Source organism: Paralichthys olivaceus, chromosome 15 (assembly GCF_024713975.1).
Source record: "Paralichthys olivaceus isolate ysfri-2021 chromosome 15, ASM2471397v2, whole genome shotgun sequence".
Taxonomy (NCBI): domain Eukaryota; kingdom Metazoa; phylum Chordata; class Actinopteri; order Pleuronectiformes; family Paralichthyidae; genus Paralichthys; species Paralichthys olivaceus.
In genome coordinates, this window is record NC_091107.1 from 9441522 (window position 1) to 9459338 (window position 17817).

Sequence of the window (17817 nt, forward strand, 5' to 3'; positions counted from 1 at the left end):
TTTAAAGCTTGATCTATTAGATGTGAATCAGCCAACACAAAACACGCTCACACACTGATGAACCACAAAGCTGCAGCGTGGCTCATGGAAACAAACATGTTTTTTTTTCACTGCACATTTTCACCTCTGTGCAGTGATGCAAGTTTCCGTCACTGCCATTTTATTTCAGGAAAAAAAAAGAAAAAAGTCATTTCAACTGGTAAAACCAAGAAGTCATAGAAATTGATGTTATAGAATCACTATAGTTGTGGTAGTAGTAATCAAATGTAGTGTACATAGAAGTGCGCACCACTTCATAAAGGCTCATAGAGGCCATGATCACAGTGTCTGGACAGGCAGACATGGAGATTTAGGAAGTGATGACACACTCACCCACATCGGCTTTCTGATTGGCTCTTATCTGTCACAACTCAACTAGATGTGGCAAATGCTAACAGTCAATAACAGTTCCACCTTAGTTAGAAGGAAATCCTTGGTGATGTTATCATTTCCATATGATATGTGTATTCAGGTGTGTTTCTCCTTTAGTAGTATACATTTCAATGTGTTTCTACGTGGATTTCGATGAAATTTAGTGCAAACATCATTGTCCTGATTGACGTGGTGAAAGCCTTCTTCCAGAGTTGTATCAGTTCTGGGAGAATCGATGATTGCAGTGTTGGGCAGAGATGGTCTTGAAGGAAATCAAGCCACAGGGGGGTGTTGACACAGCCCAAATCTCCAACCATGACCATGGGAGCTGTCTCCACAACTGTCAAAGCCTATACCCCCTCCCCCGTGGTCACCCTCGGACCAGGTTCTTCAAAGATATAGATAATTAATGGATGGATTCATGGTCCTCAGAGGCTGAAACCTTTTGAGGTTAGCTGTCACCAAACCTTTTCACTACTGTAGCCATTTTGTAATTCTGTACATAAGGTATCAAATATATTTAATTTCTCTATTAGTATGTATGTATCCACCATAATATACAATATTTCCATTGTGGGAGATGTTGCAGTGTAGTGATGTTTGTGTAATTAGGATAATTATTTGTACTATTGTCATCAGTAGTGTTGATGTTGTTATTATGCTCAGTAAGAGGCTAATCCCTCCTCCAGTATATTGTGATGCAGGAGGCTGCAGCTGTCTGGTTAGTGCGGCCGTGCAGTTGTTCTCCTCTGCTGAACCAACCTGATATTAGTGGTCTGTGTGTTCACCACAGTGGAAGAGGCTCGACCGTGTCTCTGATGAACGTCCTGCCCAGGGCCTCATGTCCGAGGAGCACGACACACTGCATGAAACAGGACGTTAATAATCACAAGTCTTATTCTTCTCTTTATTCACTGTTTGATATCAGAGTTCAGCTCAGTTTTGAATTCCGTGTTTTAATTTACGTTCTGTTTCTTGCACTGCTTCTGCATAATTTTGCCTTGTTGTTTTGGTCTCTAATGAGTTTTTGGAAAAGAAAGACGCAAAACACGCAGCCATCTGCTTTCAATGCTCAGACGACCACAGTGAAATTGACAAAAACTTTGATGGTTTGCAACATCATTCTGACACACTCTTCTTCTTTGGCCTTAACATAAAGCAAATGTTTACTTCGCCTCGCTCCTGAAATAGAAACAGCTGCCTTGTGAGCAGAAAAGACAGAGCATAGACCAAGTATTTTTAGGTTATCGTAAAAAACTGCGTTTAGCTGTGTTTGCCTTTTCATATTAATTGTTCTTTCACCTTATAAGAGCAGTAACGTTACAGGGTGATACTCTTTTTAGAATAAACTCATGATCTGTAATATGATACCACATGTTTTAATATTTTCTCATACATAATTTTACTCAAAAATTTATATATATATTTTTTTTAATGTATATACTTTTTTTGTATTTCAGTACTTGTTTCTCAAATTGCTTTATCTTTCCCACCTATTTTTCTTCTTGGTTGTTATTCACCAAAGACTAAAGAAAATTCTTTGTATACTGCAATTGTGATTCTCTTGAAAAGGCTTTGCTCATGCTTTGCTCTTCCCTTAGCCTATTCATAAAAATCATACATATCTTTTTAATTGTAATATAGCTAAATATCAATGTTTAGCCACATTTATACGCTGGTCAACTCAGTAGCCAAGAAGCAAAAAGAGGAACTTGTGTTGATGCTAACAATTTAGCCTAGCAGAGGCCTTAGAGGATCCATTATGTTGACTTTGATATTGTACATTAAATGAACAGAGAATGTGGGTGGCAAAGTCCAGTCTTGTCTCACAAGGATTACTTTCATACGTGTCCCTCATTGTTTGAAACTTTGACCATGTTTAATATGAACATCTGACACCATAACATTATATATGACAGCAAATGAGGAAAAGCATAATAGATTCCCTTTGGTGTTTGCCAACAGCCAATTTGAGCTGCTGCATGTTTCGCAGCGGAAAGAGCACAGACCTACATGTATGCAAGCACACACACACTCACACACACACACACACACACACACTCACACACACACACACACACACACACACACACACACACACACACACACCACCCATAAACCTCGATGACAGCTATGACATCCGAGACAATTCACCTTCAATGACAAGGAACAAAACTATAACTAAAATTACAATTACAGCTTCGACAAATCCGCCATTGTGTTCGCCCCCTTTGGGGTTTTTCCAAAAAAAAAGAAAGAGGAGCGTCACAAATCCAGAGAGAGATCAGAGTGCTCTCAAACTAATGGCAGGCCTATTAAATGTGTGCGTCCACAGTGGTCTCTTTCTAGTGGTGAGTGGGCGGCTCGAGAGTCCTGCAGTTGACAGTTAGCAGCCGATTCTGGGATCAGTTTTTCCGCAGCAAAGGGATTGATGTGGCCCAGAGGAGGATGTGGATTCGTATGATGGATCATTGTTTAGGTTTGAGGAGTGGGTGTGTGAGCCTATGGGTGTGTATGTGTATCAGTGTGTGCGTGTGTGTGTGTGTGTGTGTTACCATGCCAATCCATGCAGTTGGAGTTGAAGGATTCAGTATCGGCCCCACACTTTGTCCCTACATGTGTGCAGACAAACATCTGCATGGAAGTAGCAAACACACAGACACACACACACACACACATACACACAGACACACACTCACAAAACACAAGGTTTGTCTCAGTGTGTCATCTGTGATTTGCAGATTGAGGCATCAGGTGTCTGGGGGTTGGAAGATACATTTTATGACACAAACCTTTAAGGCTGATATAAAAATCTAAAATCCCCTTTAGATCATCTACAACATTTGGCTTCTGAAAGCTTGAAACAACCCCCTTCACAAATGTGGATTTTAGAGAGCTTTGGTTTTACTTTACTGTGACATGACGTTTTCACATTATCATACAGAGATACTCTTTGTTTCTTTACTTTTATTCCAGTAAATAAAGTTGGGCTGAAGTGTGTGTGAAAAAAAAGCTCCATAACTGTGTTAATAAAGATGGCAGGTTGTAGGTCCAGGTGAAAATAAAATGGCAGAGCAATTACAAAAATCTGAAATACTCATTTCGACCATTTTTTGCATTTACTTTTGAGGCAATCCCTATATCTAAGTTTCCCCTCTCTCCTTCCCCACCTACTGTCAAGTTGCACAAAGTGCCAGACTTCAGGATTGGACACACACTGTTGAAAATAACAACAGTGCAGCATCAACACAAAACAAATCTGGCGAAAGTCAAATGGTGATGATCATGAGACAAACTCTAAAATTACAAGCAAACCTGTTTTGAGCTCTGAACTGATTCATGTTTATTCTTGCTATTGTGTACTGAGTCAGAAGAACATATGTATTATGGGCAGAAAGGTTCAGAGGCTGTTTACATCTTTATTATCTGTTCAAGGATTCTGCAGGACAGTGATGATAAAAGTATCTTTGGCAGGAGGTGGAACATAGTCTGTGTCATGCTTATACACGTACATAGAAACCAAACTAAGAGCTGATCTATTTGATCGGAATGAGTCATTTTCCTCTGTTCAGTGTGCAACAGGAGAAAGCTCAGCTTGAAATAAGGAAAGTATGTTGCTTACGTCAAAAACAGAACCAGGAACAGGAGCTGCCACTGTTTCTGCTCTGGTTTATATGAGGCTTCACAATATTAGAATTCTGGAAAAGATTAGAGGGAAGGATGTATGTTATTGAGAGTGACTTTCAAAACGAGTAAATAATAGTCTGAGGGTTAATAGATTTCCTAGTTGCACTGAGTCTTTGGAACATTCTTACTGTGAAGCTGTTTTATTCTAAATTGCTTTCTCGTCTTTCCTGTGATGATCCACTGTGTTCTGAAATGATCTGCGTCTATGTTGAAAGGAAAGTTTTAAGTATTTTCTTTATCTGTGGAAACATATGTTTATTCAGGCCGTATTTTAATTTAATGCAAACATTTAAAAGATAGACATAAGACATCAAGATAACAAATGTAGGAATTCGATCTGGTCTGTATGTAGGTAGTGTTTTGTGTTGTTGCTAGATACATTACAACATCAGGTATTTTACTGGAAAGAATGAATTGGAAAGTTATTACATTACAGAAACCGTAGACTGGAGAATACTTTGAGTTGCTTAAATTTCCGCAGCATCAAAGCAAAGAGCCCAAACAGCCGTTAAAAACAAAGGTCAAATGCAGGGAGGGTCGTGTCACACAAAGAAAAACATCCTGGTCAATTTTTTCACTCACAGTTTGTAGAATACATTTTTTAATGAGAGGTTAATTAAAAAAATTACTTTTTAGGTTCATTTATGTCTTTTCATCCCTGAGTAAAGACGGCAGGAATAGTAATCATAACTGACCTGCCAAGGAAGCGTGGTAAATCACATTTAATACATTTATATACAGTTCATTCTCAAAGGTTTAACCAAATATTAGATTAATGGAGGTGCAGGCAGCAGCAAGTTAAAAATAATGAAAGTCACTGTATTGAAAGAAAATTGCACCCGAGAGTCATATCACATATATGACGTCCAGCATTTCCCAGAATGCCAGCACCTCTAGGATGGTCCAGAAATTGAAATCAAACATTTTAGACTTCTTGGGCTTTGTAGGCTGTTTTTCAATGTTTTTTTTATTTTGCCTTAAATGTTTACCATGCCATAGTTTGGTATCACTTTTTTTACAGCACCACATACCTACATGACGAGACAAATCATTTTCACTTTGACCTAGGATGTAAACATAATGGATTTTTGTCTCTATACAGATGTCGTTGTGACTATTGATGTTTTGGTATTAAACATCATTAAATCTGCCTGGGAAGCTGATAATCCATAATTGGAAACTTAAGTAAAAGTACCAAATATATATACTATTGCAGAACTAAAAATGTAAAATCTAAATCAAGTATTATCATTAAAGCATACTTTAGGCTAAGTATAAAAAATTAAACCTTTATATTTCAGTTTGTTTTTATCTTAACAGTGCTTCATATTATATATTGATCGAATGCTTTTGTCAAATAAATGTAGCAGGGTGGAACTATTGTCAAATACCTCATACTGTACAATACAGCACTTGAGTAAATGTACATATACTATAAAAATAAATAAAACCTCAGATGTACAATGTAAACCCACAAATGATGTATATAATGGATCTTTACAGTGTTTTTTTAGGATTTTTCAAAGTCTAACTTCTGTGTTCCTCAGTAACAGTATTTGGTGCCAGTACATCCTGCTGGTCACAAAATCTGCAACTTGTCAAAGCACAAAGTTTTAAGCTCCTGTGGGGAAAAGACATCACCTGCTAAAATAACCCTGCAATTAAGGCTAAATATATCAATGAGTACTTTTATGTTGTGCTGTATTATTTAGTGAAGAACAGCTTCAGTATTTTTGATGACATGTCCAAAGATAAACATAAACAGCCTCTATCTCCAACTGATTGTTGGTCATTGGTTCTGCTGGTCACTCAGTGCTGGCACAGGGAGCTAGACTGACCTCTTGAGGTGTAAAATGGGAATTAAACTAGGGCCTCAGAGTGTGAGCTCCACCACATCATTACATCAGAAAGAGGAGAGAGGACTACCAGAACAAATCTGGTTTTATTCCTTTTTGAAGTTAAAAGTTACTTTTTGACTTTTTAAGTAAACGAAACCGGAAAAAAAGACTTGACTGACTGTCCTCTCTTGAAAAGGTACAAAACAGACAAGGACAACTGACAATCTGACAACATTTGATGTCACAACATGAAATGATTGTGTATTTTCTTTCAAAGATAAAAAAAAATTGTTCTCCTTTTTTTCTGCCCCATGCAAATGATTGTAAAAAAGGTCAAACCCTAACTTGAGACTCGCACTCTGAATAAAACCCTCTCGTCATCTCATCATTCCATCTTATGCATAATCAGAAAGCACATTATTCATCGTGGCAGATTTTGAAAAACGATTTGGTCCCATCTGGGTTTGATCGGCAAATCTTCCCAATACTTTTCTTCTTCACATGTAAAAAAACAGAAAACTCTCAGGATTTATGAGACATTTTAGTATGGCTGGAACACTAATGTATTACACACTCACACAGTATTTTTACTGTGACTTTTGTCAGAGTTATGGCTCTGGGATGCGCGGAAATGCAGATGAGTCCTTTTTTGAAAACCTAGTTTATACTTTGAACTACTTATAAGTGAATACGTTTGATAATTCGAGTCGAGGACCTTTCAAAGCCACTTAAAACGCACTGCATAGTTTCAGATGGCATCATGACTAGTTTAATATTCAGAGATTTAAGAGTTTCACAGAACTCAACACTGCACCATGAACTACTTTATGGTGCAGGCCTGGAAATCCTATTTATAAGTAATAAATTATTTCTTTTATTAAATTACAGAGGGATTTTGTCTGAACCCGAATTCCTCAGAGAGACGTGTTGAGCCCACACACAATGATATCTCTGCTTGTTGTACTGTAGTTAAATGGGGCAGCGAATAGCAAACCCAACACATCACAATGGTACGCAGGTTATTGTCTTAATGTTACACGACAAAATACCTCTAAGATAATTCATATATTATTCACATATTACCTTGAATATTGAAACTGTATTGGGGCTGAAGGCAAAACAATTTCAGGTTAATTTATTTTTTAACAGCTGCCATTAAGCCATATGAGCTGCAGGAGGGGACAATAAATACTCAAATAAATACCTGTTGTTTACAATTTACTATAACTGTGTGTACATGTATGCATAGGAATAGTAAATGGACTGCATTTATGTAGAACTTTTACAGTTTTATCAACAACTCAAAGTGCTTTACAGTACAAGTCACATACACCCATTTACACACAAATTCATATAGTGCTTCCATACACTGCGATTTTTCTATAATACACAAGACTGGAGGTCTCGGGGATCAATCCGTGCACCCTCTGGTTAGTGGACGACCCTCTCTACCTCCTGAGACCTCTAAAATTAACTCTAGAATGGCTCAAAGGCAAATACACACATACAATGCATAATTCATTCCTATGAAGGTTTATCTTTTCCCTGTATGGCCTCCACAGTATTTCCTGAAGATCTTGTAAGAACTGTTAAATACCAATTCACACGTCAGGCTGAAGTAAAGCAAAACCCCCTGATATGAAATCTTGTGAGCCTCAGGGCTGGGCCGAGCTGGATGAGAAGCCGAGGCCTTGTAATCTTTTCACTGTGACTCGCTTCTTGTGTGTGTGACACCAGGAAAGGCGGGGAGGGGGGAGGGCGGGGGGTTAATTACATTAATCCAAAACAAATAAACGTTTGGCAGCCCTTGAAAGGCTGTGGGAAATGGTTGGATATCGAACTGACTTTCGAGTCCCCAAAACCTCAAGCTTTGATGGTTTCTACTTGACTTGGAGACTGAAAAAACAGATTGGTTATCCAACTGGAGCTGAACCGATCTCCTCCTGCCCCCCCCCCCCCCCCCCCCCCCCCCCCCCCCCCCCTCTGAGCCTGAATCTGTCTCCCTTTATTTTTCTTTCCTGTCCTCCTCCATTTCTTGTTGTCTCTCTTTTTACTTTACAACTTCCCTTTTGCCTTTTTCGATGTCACTTTTAATCTCTCAGGTCTTACTCTTGCATCTCTCTTTGTCAAGTTTGTCTTTGAAAGTTTTACTACTAAAATATTACGAATCAAAGGTTCCTTTTTACTTGACAATCAGGAGATTATGAAAATACTTTCCCATAGATTCAATTCTCTTATTTCTCAAATCTCCCCTTAACTGTGGTGCAGCTTAGTTCAGCCTGGGTTCTATCGACAGGCCCCAAAATGTTTCGTTCTTCATTGGATTCCAAGATGTCTTCACCTGTTTGCACTTTTTAAACAATTTTTCATGAGAACAACAAAAGCTGTAGTGATCCTTCAATTCTTCCTTCAGCGCCACCAGCAGGTTTGTGATTAGCTCATGTTAGCATGCTAACACATTCAACTAAAATGGTGAAATGCTATTACTGTTGAACATACGCAAATTAGCATTGCCGCTGTGAGCATGTTGCTACGCTAGTATTAGCATGTGCTAATCACAGTATTAGAATAGAAACTTCTCAAAGAGGTTTTACAGGAATAAAGTGTATCAGTGTTTGTTGTTGACCTGTTTTAACATTTAAACCAAATATTACCCTCAGCATCATTGTTAATGCTAGCAAATGTTAGCATGCTACACAAAATCAGAAAGCTTTTATGAATGTTCAACGTAGAATATTGTTAAATGTTTGTCTTTCTGTTAACATGTAACTTTGTCAAGAACAGTGTTGTAAAAAATAAAGTTTGTTATATTTTATGAAATATTATCCTTGTTAAACGTCTGCATGTTAGCTTTGCCACAGCGAGAACGTTGCCGCTAGTATGGTCAGTGTTCTGCTCGGCCTATCATTTGCTGTTTGAGTGATTTCCAGTGTCAGGCCTTTGTTTTGGACTTGTAGCTCTGTGCTTTCTCACAGTGACAGTTAACAATCACCCTGACTCGCCCGATGCTTGTTCACCACCAACAAACCCTGTAATGAAAAAGGATGAGGGCCAAACCCAAACCCCAGCTGATCCTGCAACCTGTAGTTTCACTCTACCATACAATATGCGTGTGAGAAGTACAAGTGAATGGGACTCTATCTTCTCACAGTATATCTTGAGGACCAGTCTTGGGAACAAACATTATTCTCCCAGGCCCTGTTGTTGCAATATAATGTACTTGTTCATGTCCAGGGTCACGATGATGATTTACAGTGATGGGATACTGGAAGTGCTGCAAAACCTAATTTGTTCTGGTTTTGCTGATTGGAAAGATTATAGAGCGCTTGCTGCGACGGCGACAAATGTGTCACCGCACGTATCCCCGCACCGGCTCCGTCTCTCGGTTGTTATAAACACAGGGAAAACAATCTGAGGCCTTTTCTTGATGTGTGGCTTCTGGGGGAGGATTTGGCCGATTTGAGTGTCACTGTGATGTACTGTGTAGCTGCTGAGGCTGTAGAACCTTTATTTGTAATTGACAAAATGTATTTGTGCGGCTGAGGACTGAGGTTGCATCATCAGCTGTAAAGTCGACGGGATCAAGGCGAAGCAGAGCCGCTCTTTTCTCAGTGAGCGAGCTGAAAGATAATAATGTATTACATCACAGCTGACAGAGCCTGACTGAATGGAGATGTGACTTTGACCCTATGAATTACATCAGTCATAACATGTAATTAAAGTTACATTTCACTGAGATATATGATGTTAATAAAAAAAAAGATAAATAACTGCTTTGCTTTTGCGCTGGGAAAACATCAGAAGAAGCATATTCTTACATAAGGCTGTTTGCATTTTTTAAACTCTTTTAATAATTAATTTAATTTGCTGTCTTTTTGTAGTTTCGCTGTGAGAAAGCTTCTTTGAACAGCATGCGTTTTAAATGATGTGGGTTTTTTTTTCTTAATTTGCCATGTAGAGGACTGGCTCTGGATGAGGTTAAGATGTTTGTGAGCAAAGATAAATATAAAGGAGAAGTTTAGACAGGCCCCAAACCCAAGACTTCTTAAATTATTTCATTAGGTTGGTTGAGTCCCAGATAGATTGTTGGTTCCAATGCACACTATAAGTAGTGTGGAATTTTTTTTATAAAACGTAGAAGTTGTTGTTGTCCACTCAGATGACTGGGTCAGGGGCCCCCTTTATTTTACAGCTACAGCTTTCATAAGTCTCTGCCCAAAGTACGCAGTCAAACCTTTACAGTGGCGTTCGAGTTAAAAAGTTAAGAAGAGTTTTGTTTGGAAACAGTAAACATGATGCAGAACTCCCTTTAGTGCAGAATGTTGTCCTCTGTTGTGTGTGTCTGTGATTTTTCTTGAGGAAATCCAAGCAATGAAAAAAGAAAATTCACTCTATTTCACATAACGTCTTTTCCATTTTACATGCCAATTTTTATTGGTTTTTAAATGATGTTGGTTTATGGTTTATAAAGTGTTTTATGGTCTTGTACCAGCCAACGAGTTTGACATGCTTGCAGTGCATGTCTGCACAGCTTCTCTAGGCAGGGGTCTTTCAATACTTTCAAAGTGCAAAAGATAAAAACATTTGGTGAGACAGCATTTCATTTTTTGCTCCTGTACAGTCGCTGGATATGTCTGCTTAATTGTACTGATCTCAATCAAACTAGATGTGAAACCGATCTCTTCAGCCTTTTCTTGTTTGTTCGGTCTGTTTTATGGCTATTGCTAAATTGTTTTATTATTAAATTATTTAATTTAACCTTTATTAAGTTTTTACCATTTTAATAGAGCAAATACTTAATAAAAATTATAATTAAATTTTGATTTTCTTTTAATAGTTTCATTTGCCTCATTATTTCTATTTTTCATTGTTTTTTTTGTATTGTCTAAATTCCACCTGAATAATTATGATAAAAACAACAACAACAACAATAATAATAATATTTATTATAAAATACTTTACAAGTGTTTTACAAGGACAATACAACTGTGGAGCATGAGCAGAGAAAATATAAAAGACATTTCACTGACGTGTGTAAAAGGGATTATCAAATAAAGTTTGATTTGTTGCTTAGGAACACATCTGCATTACAAGAACTAATACTGGTGACAGAAATCTTTTCCCTTTGACAACATTAAGTAACGATTTCTTCCACCCGAAACTGACTTTCCACAGCGGCACAGGTTCAGATCACACTGTGTGTTCTCACTGCAGCATCTCTGGGGAAACAGGAGTAAACATAAAGGAGACAAACATTTTGTCGCCTTCAGCTTTCTCTGTGATCCCTCACCTGTGTTACCATAATACAGTGGATCACACAACACGTGTCACCACTGAATGTGTTTTATGGTTATTTTGTCAGACAGGTTTGTGAGCATGAAACAGTAATTTGAATGTCTCTCCAGGGCAGCAACATGGGAATTAACTAAAATACTGTTAACTATATTTTCTATGCCTGGAGGGGTTTTCCCACTGCGTAAAGAGATGAAGGATTCGTGAATGATTTTTGATTCTGTCTTCTCATCTTTTATTGAGTTTGATATCTGTTTGTATTTCTGAAGAACTTTCTGCTGTTGAAAGTGGTAAGTGTGTGTCTTTGTGTGTGCGGGGGTGTGTTAGTATGTTTGTGGGTGAAACTGTAGATGCAGAGTGTGCGTTCATAAGCATGTGTACCCACTGCATCTGTGTCTATGCATATGTGTCCGTGCCTGTGTGTGTGTGTGTGTGTGTGTGTGTGTGTGATTGTACGTTAGCTATAGGTGGGTCTGGCATTTAGATCTAACCGTTTGCATCTCAACAAACAGCCTGTTTACGCCCAGACTGATTTCCTCACGTCTTTTTCAGTGGAAACATCTTTTCATATCGACAGCAGAAGCTTTTTGAAGAAACTGAGGCCTGTTTCTTAAGACACAGAATTACACAACCTCTGCAGATCTCAAGGCTGGAAATGGAAAATGTCTTCTTGTCACTTCAGTTTAACAAACGTCCTCTCAGGTGCGTCCTGTGAATGGAATATGGAATTTCAGAAGTGGTTTAACAAACATTTTTTATCTGTATCTATCCAAGCAGTGAAGTTGTGGCTTTACAGTACGATGCAACAAACAAGAATAAAATCCTTTTAACATTTGAGGTTAGCTGCAAATTATTCACATTGCTACCAATTCTAGACAGAATTCATGTTGATTAAGATTACAAAGATATTCCTGTAAAATGGGTTTAAGGCTCATTCTGGTGGAATAATTATTGATGGATGTGACTCCTGGAAATTCAATTTTGTGATACTTTGCTATTTTTAATGTTGATTCATGTGTAATTTATATGGAATAACAATTGTCAGTAGAAATGCAAACTGCAAATGCCAAAGGGATTTCAAAAAGCTCAGAGGAGATGTCGTGAAATAAACAAACAATATCATAATGACAGATAAATAAATACAGTGAATAATAGAGACTAGCTTGTTAAATTCAAACATCTTAATACAACTTAAAATCACTGATGCAGTGGAATGGATTAATTGTTAAAAGAAGTTCATTGCGTGATTTGAAAACCAATTACAGAACCTTAAAAATCTGCAACTAATGGGCAAGCACTGCAACATCTGCCTTTGCATTTGCGGTTTGTTGAGAGTTTTCAAATAAAAAAAGAAAAGGAAAGGCATTAAAGTTGTCAAGTCTTCTGGTGATAAAAGCATTCGTATGCCTTTCAGTATCTGGCTGAACTCCGCACAAGATAAAAGCATGTTTTGGTGATTTTTCTGATGTGAAATTCAAGTCAGGATCAAAAGTGCAGTAAGTTTACTCGCTCGGGGCTCGGTGTTCAGTGCCAGGGATTTTCTGTTGGTGCAGCTTCTCTCTGTCTCCCTGGGCTTTTGCTCTTGTAATTAATAACTTTGATGTTGTGGTAAAGTGTCAAGGTAACAAAAGGTAACGGACGGATGGATGATTTGAGACTGATTTCAAGTTAAGGTTTAGTGTCAAGTCATTAGCTTTGATTCTTGATTTATTTATATTCAGCTGCTGATTTCACTTTGTTCACCTCCTTTACCTTTTTGTTTGCTTGTTGGTTTGTTTGTGAACAAGATTACACAAAAAATACGAAACATATTTCTATGAAAATTGCTTGAAGGATGTGATGTGGGTCACTGAAGAAACCATTCACTTTGGTGCAGCTTTCACTGCGGCAGAGGGCATTTGTCAACATTTTCACTCATTTCTCAGAGATTGATAAATGGATCTTGATATTAAAAACAACAAAAAAAACAGACATACTCAGGGAAAAGAGTGTGTGAAATGTGGTGCAGCTTGATTAAATTTAAGGGGACTTTTGGGCCTTGGCAGAATTATGCGTTCCGCTAAGTGCCATTCTCAGTTTTGACATGAGAGAATGAAAATGAAGGCTGCAGCTGTTTCAGTCGTCACACTTAAGTATCAAGAGAAAAAGAAAGTTTAACTTATATAAAACAGATTATGTTTCTATTTTTGAAGAGATAAAAAGTTGTATTAACTTTAGAATCGAATCATGAATTTAATGTTACTTTAGTGCATTTGTACATGAATGAAAGTCTGTGGTTTTGTTTGGCATCAGTTACAGAGAAGAGTAAAAATTGTTTATTAGGATTTCACTGGAAAATCATAATTGTTCCATTTCATTCACTTCAGTTTGTAAGTTGGTCAATGAAATAATATTGATTGACTCTGTGTTCATACATTTGATTGATTTTAAAGAGTCACTCAGTAGTTTAAATTGAACTTTCCATGAATAACAAAACTTTACACTGTTAGTTTAAAAAACTGTCACACTCAGTGAGTTCTTGGTTCTAAACCTCTGCTCTGCACAGAATCACAAGAGTTGGATCTTTGGCACAGAGACTTTCGTATCTGATCCTACACTTTTTAAGACGTATTTGGTGCAGATCCGCTCGCAGGCAAAACCTACAGAACACATGAACCACAGCCCTACCTGCCAGGTAACAACGTCGACGTTGCGAAATTCAATTTCCTCGGCTGCTTCCCGCCTGTGTCTCGGGGCTGTTTCGTACAGTAGAAGAAGCAGGAACAGAGAGATACCACACCACCCTTTACTTTCTTTGATGTTTGCGAAGCCACCTGAGGGGCACAATATGGAGAATATTATTTTTTTGGATTACAGGATCCAGTATTCAGTACACACATCGATGCTGGGTGCAGTGTATGGCAGGGGTTTGATAGATTGTGGTTAACGTGCTGGCAGGGCCGCAGCTCCCCTCGCTCTGCCAAGCCTGTGGTTCTGTGTTGTGATTAACAGTGGCAGATGTGAATTACAATATAAACTTTTCCTGATCAGTGTGGCCTAAAGTACAGGCTTTACTTGGACTGATTTAGAGTGTTCTGTGTCGGTCGGTGAACGTTTTTTCAAAAGTGTCCGCATCAACCATCAGTGGTGGCCTGACCTTATTTACACCAGAACCCTGTCACTGACGCAAATGTGCTATTAAAGGTATAAAAGTCTTTTTAAAGACCTTTTGACCAATCAGATTGATGTAGACGAGCAGAAACCAAGACTCTAGAGAATGCTGACTCAGACGCCAAACGTCACTTCCTGATTTGGTGACAATCAATTCTTATTTGTCATGCTCCTATCACGTTTTGTGGACGGTAACTAAATGGACAGCAAACATGGCTGACCTTGTTTTCTTTGCTAGCTGATGTCGTGCATGCAGTTAAATTCTACATTTCATAAAGCTACTGCAATATACATGAATGATCATGTGATGTGTGTTTTCAGGAGTGTATAAGGGCTCGATCACACATACATGAATGCGGAGCAAGTACCGAAGTTGAACTCCACACAAAGCCACGCTGTGATTTGCCTCCTCGTTCACACAGACTGGAGGTAAACGGGTTCGCTACTGAAACATTTAAGTATGTGTGACTGGACTGATGCTGAAACGCTCATCCGAATGGAGAATGTGCTGAAGTGTGAACGTAGTCTACGAGCGTCACCATGTCAATGCCAGTGGTTAGTCTGTATGTGAAGTACATAATAGTACACATAGATAAGTTGGCTCTAGCAAACATTTGGTTTCACTTCAAAAAAGTTTTTCTTTTTAATTTAAGAATAGTTTTACTTTGTGGTTTTTAAAATACCCCAGTTTGTAATGTTATTGCTCATCCCTGTGATTTCACCTATAATTTGTTTCACCTTATTTCACATGAAATTGCCCTGGTTTATCCTGCACTGCTTTTGTATTGAGTAATACTTACGCAGAACAACTACGCCTCATTGAACTGAGGAGTATGTGGGCAATGCAAACACTATTGGGCAACGCTGCAGCATCACTTGAGTTTCCACGGAGCGAGGCAACAGGTGGCTGCACCAGCGACATGGCAGTGATTATCTGTACATCTCTGTCAGGCAGATACTGAGAAAATGCCTGTAAACCAGCATATGTGTGCTACATGTGGACGCCATGAATGAGAGATAAAGAACGCTACATCTGCTCTGTACAACACACACACACACACACACACACACACACTCACACACACACAGAGTGAGTCACGGCTCCACGGCAGCGCTCTGACCACAGTTGAGCCTTGACATTTTCTCATGCCTCCAATCTATTTACCAAAGTTCAGACAGGAAGGACTCATCTCGGCAGTTTTCCTATCATGTCGCCCACTTACAAACACTGCTCCTAATCACAATCACACAAAAGCCAAACAAATACATAAACTTAAGTTGTGTTATTTCATAACCACAGTAAAAATGTCCTCCGTATTTCAATTTATAGCATCTTCTCCCATTAACTCAACCTTATTGATAAAACTCGGCAGTTTTCAGAGTAACTCACCACCCGAAGCCTCACATGATATTTTATTCATTTTAAGATTCCACAGGGGAACAAAGCCCCATTGATACAACTCAACCAAATGCAGAGGAGGAAACTCTGAACACAAACAGATCTTCATTGTTCAGTGAAACAGGTTCACATTGTTTGTGTTTCTAGACGTTAAATCACTGGGTTTGTCTCAGAACAAGCTGTGGTTGGTTATTTAAACTGAACAAAGAGGCATCAGCACATTATCATCAACTGACTTATCTGATTTATCAACTGATTTATCTTATATATAAAGAGCAAATAAACAAAGACGTGTTATGTGAAGTGAATGTAGGAATGTGCATTTAGATTCAGATGGATAGAGATAGACAGACAGACACACAGACACACAGATAGATAGATAGATAGATAGATAGATAGATAGATAGATAGATAGATAGATAGATAGATAGATAGATAGATAGATAGATAGATAGATAGATAGATAGATAGATGGATAGATATACAGACAGATAGATAGATAGCTGGATAGATAGATAGATAGATAGATAGATAGATAGATAGATAGATAGATAGATAGATAGATAGATAGATAGATAGATAGATAGATAGATAGATAGATAGATAGATAGATAGATAGATAGACAGACAGATAGATAGATAGATAGATAGATTCTGGACTAGGCCTGCAGCCTCAGAATGAGAACATTTTATTTATCCATTTGGACTCTATCATCTCCTTCAGCGTTTCAATAGATGGCTCCAAATCTAGAGTCGTGGAAACTCTGAGCCATTCAGTCTTTTTTACATAAAACTTTGAAACCCGCTGATTGTTGCGTTTTGTCCTACAGAGACGGAGGTAAAAAGGTTAGTGGTCTCGGACTGTTTGAGCACATGTGAACACAAGCGAGGTGATTTATACCCACGTATTAACAAGACCCTGGCTTATGGACTTCCACTTGGAACTGGAAAAAGCAGCAGCAGCAGCAACAGCAGCAGGGAGTGAAGTCATTGACTCACAAGAAAGGCTTGGAGATGGATGGGTGGAAGGTTTGGAAGGAGGGAAAGGGAAGAAGGAGTTTGGACCCTGTGTGAACCACTGAATTAAAAAAAACAACATGCTGCCTCATTTATCCATATGTTTCAAATGATGACATCTGTTTACAATTCATTTTATTTACTTTGGTGATGCTTGGCCCGGGTTGATCAACTTTTTCGGCGGTGTTTGTTGTTTTCTGGAGCGGGATTTGATTGGCGTTTGCCGATGGTCTTTTGAAGTGAGCATGGCGTCGCCTTTGAAGCTTCTGGGATGAAAGCAGAGCATCCAGATAGAACTGGAGGATAATCCAGAAATGGATCCTGGCGGGCTCCGAGGGCGACGGACGGGCGACAAACACGTTATACTAGCTGTTGATTTCATTTTATTTGAGATGAAGTGATGCAAGAACACAAATGGAAACTTTTAAACACATATGAGGAAATCAGATAAATATGTTTGTGTAATGACGACAAGCTGTGGATGAGTAAAGGATCAATTATCTCTTCTCCTGCAGGAGACGGCTCCTTTTACTTGTGAGCCATTTGCAATTGTGACTTTAATTAACATTATCAACTTTGTTTTCCATCACAGCTGCCTTTAGTTTATCTAGTTGATAACATCAAATTCATCATGTCTGAAAACAGCTCAAGACCAACTGGAGAGTTTGCAGTAAAACCTACAGTGTTTAGTTCAAGTTCCTGAAAAGAAGATAAATCTGTTTGCAGCATGTCACAGGTAAAGGTTACGTAAGTCAATATTTTGTTGGGAAAGGCACTAATCTGTAATTAATATTCAAATAAGTACATTTTCAATATGAAGTCCTCCTGGCGTGTGATGAAAAATGTCTGGCTTGACTTTTCTCTTCAAGCTGAAGTTAATCTTATAAACCAAATGTTTAAATCCCTTCCCAGAGAGAATCGAGTAAATGTGGCTCCTAGACAAAATGTTTCTGAGCAGAATATTTGCTCGGAGTCAAGAATTTGATTGAATAAATTATCTAAAGTGGAAACATTCCGACAAAG

At 38.4% G+C, this 17817-nt stretch overlaps 1 long non-coding RNA gene across 1 annotated transcript; it reads right to left on the reverse strand.

Annotated features, from left to right (window-relative positions):
- Positions 1 to 10862: 10862 nt before the first annotated feature.
- LOC138404854 (uncharacterized) lies at positions 10863 to 17766 on the reverse strand. Its single transcript, XR_011238616.1, has 2 exons — positions 13896 to 17766; positions 10863 to 11937 (listed from the first exon to the last, which is right to left on the reverse strand). It is a non-coding gene; the product is annotated as an uncharacterized lncRNA (long non-coding RNA).
- Positions 17767 to 17817: the final 51 nt, after the last annotated feature.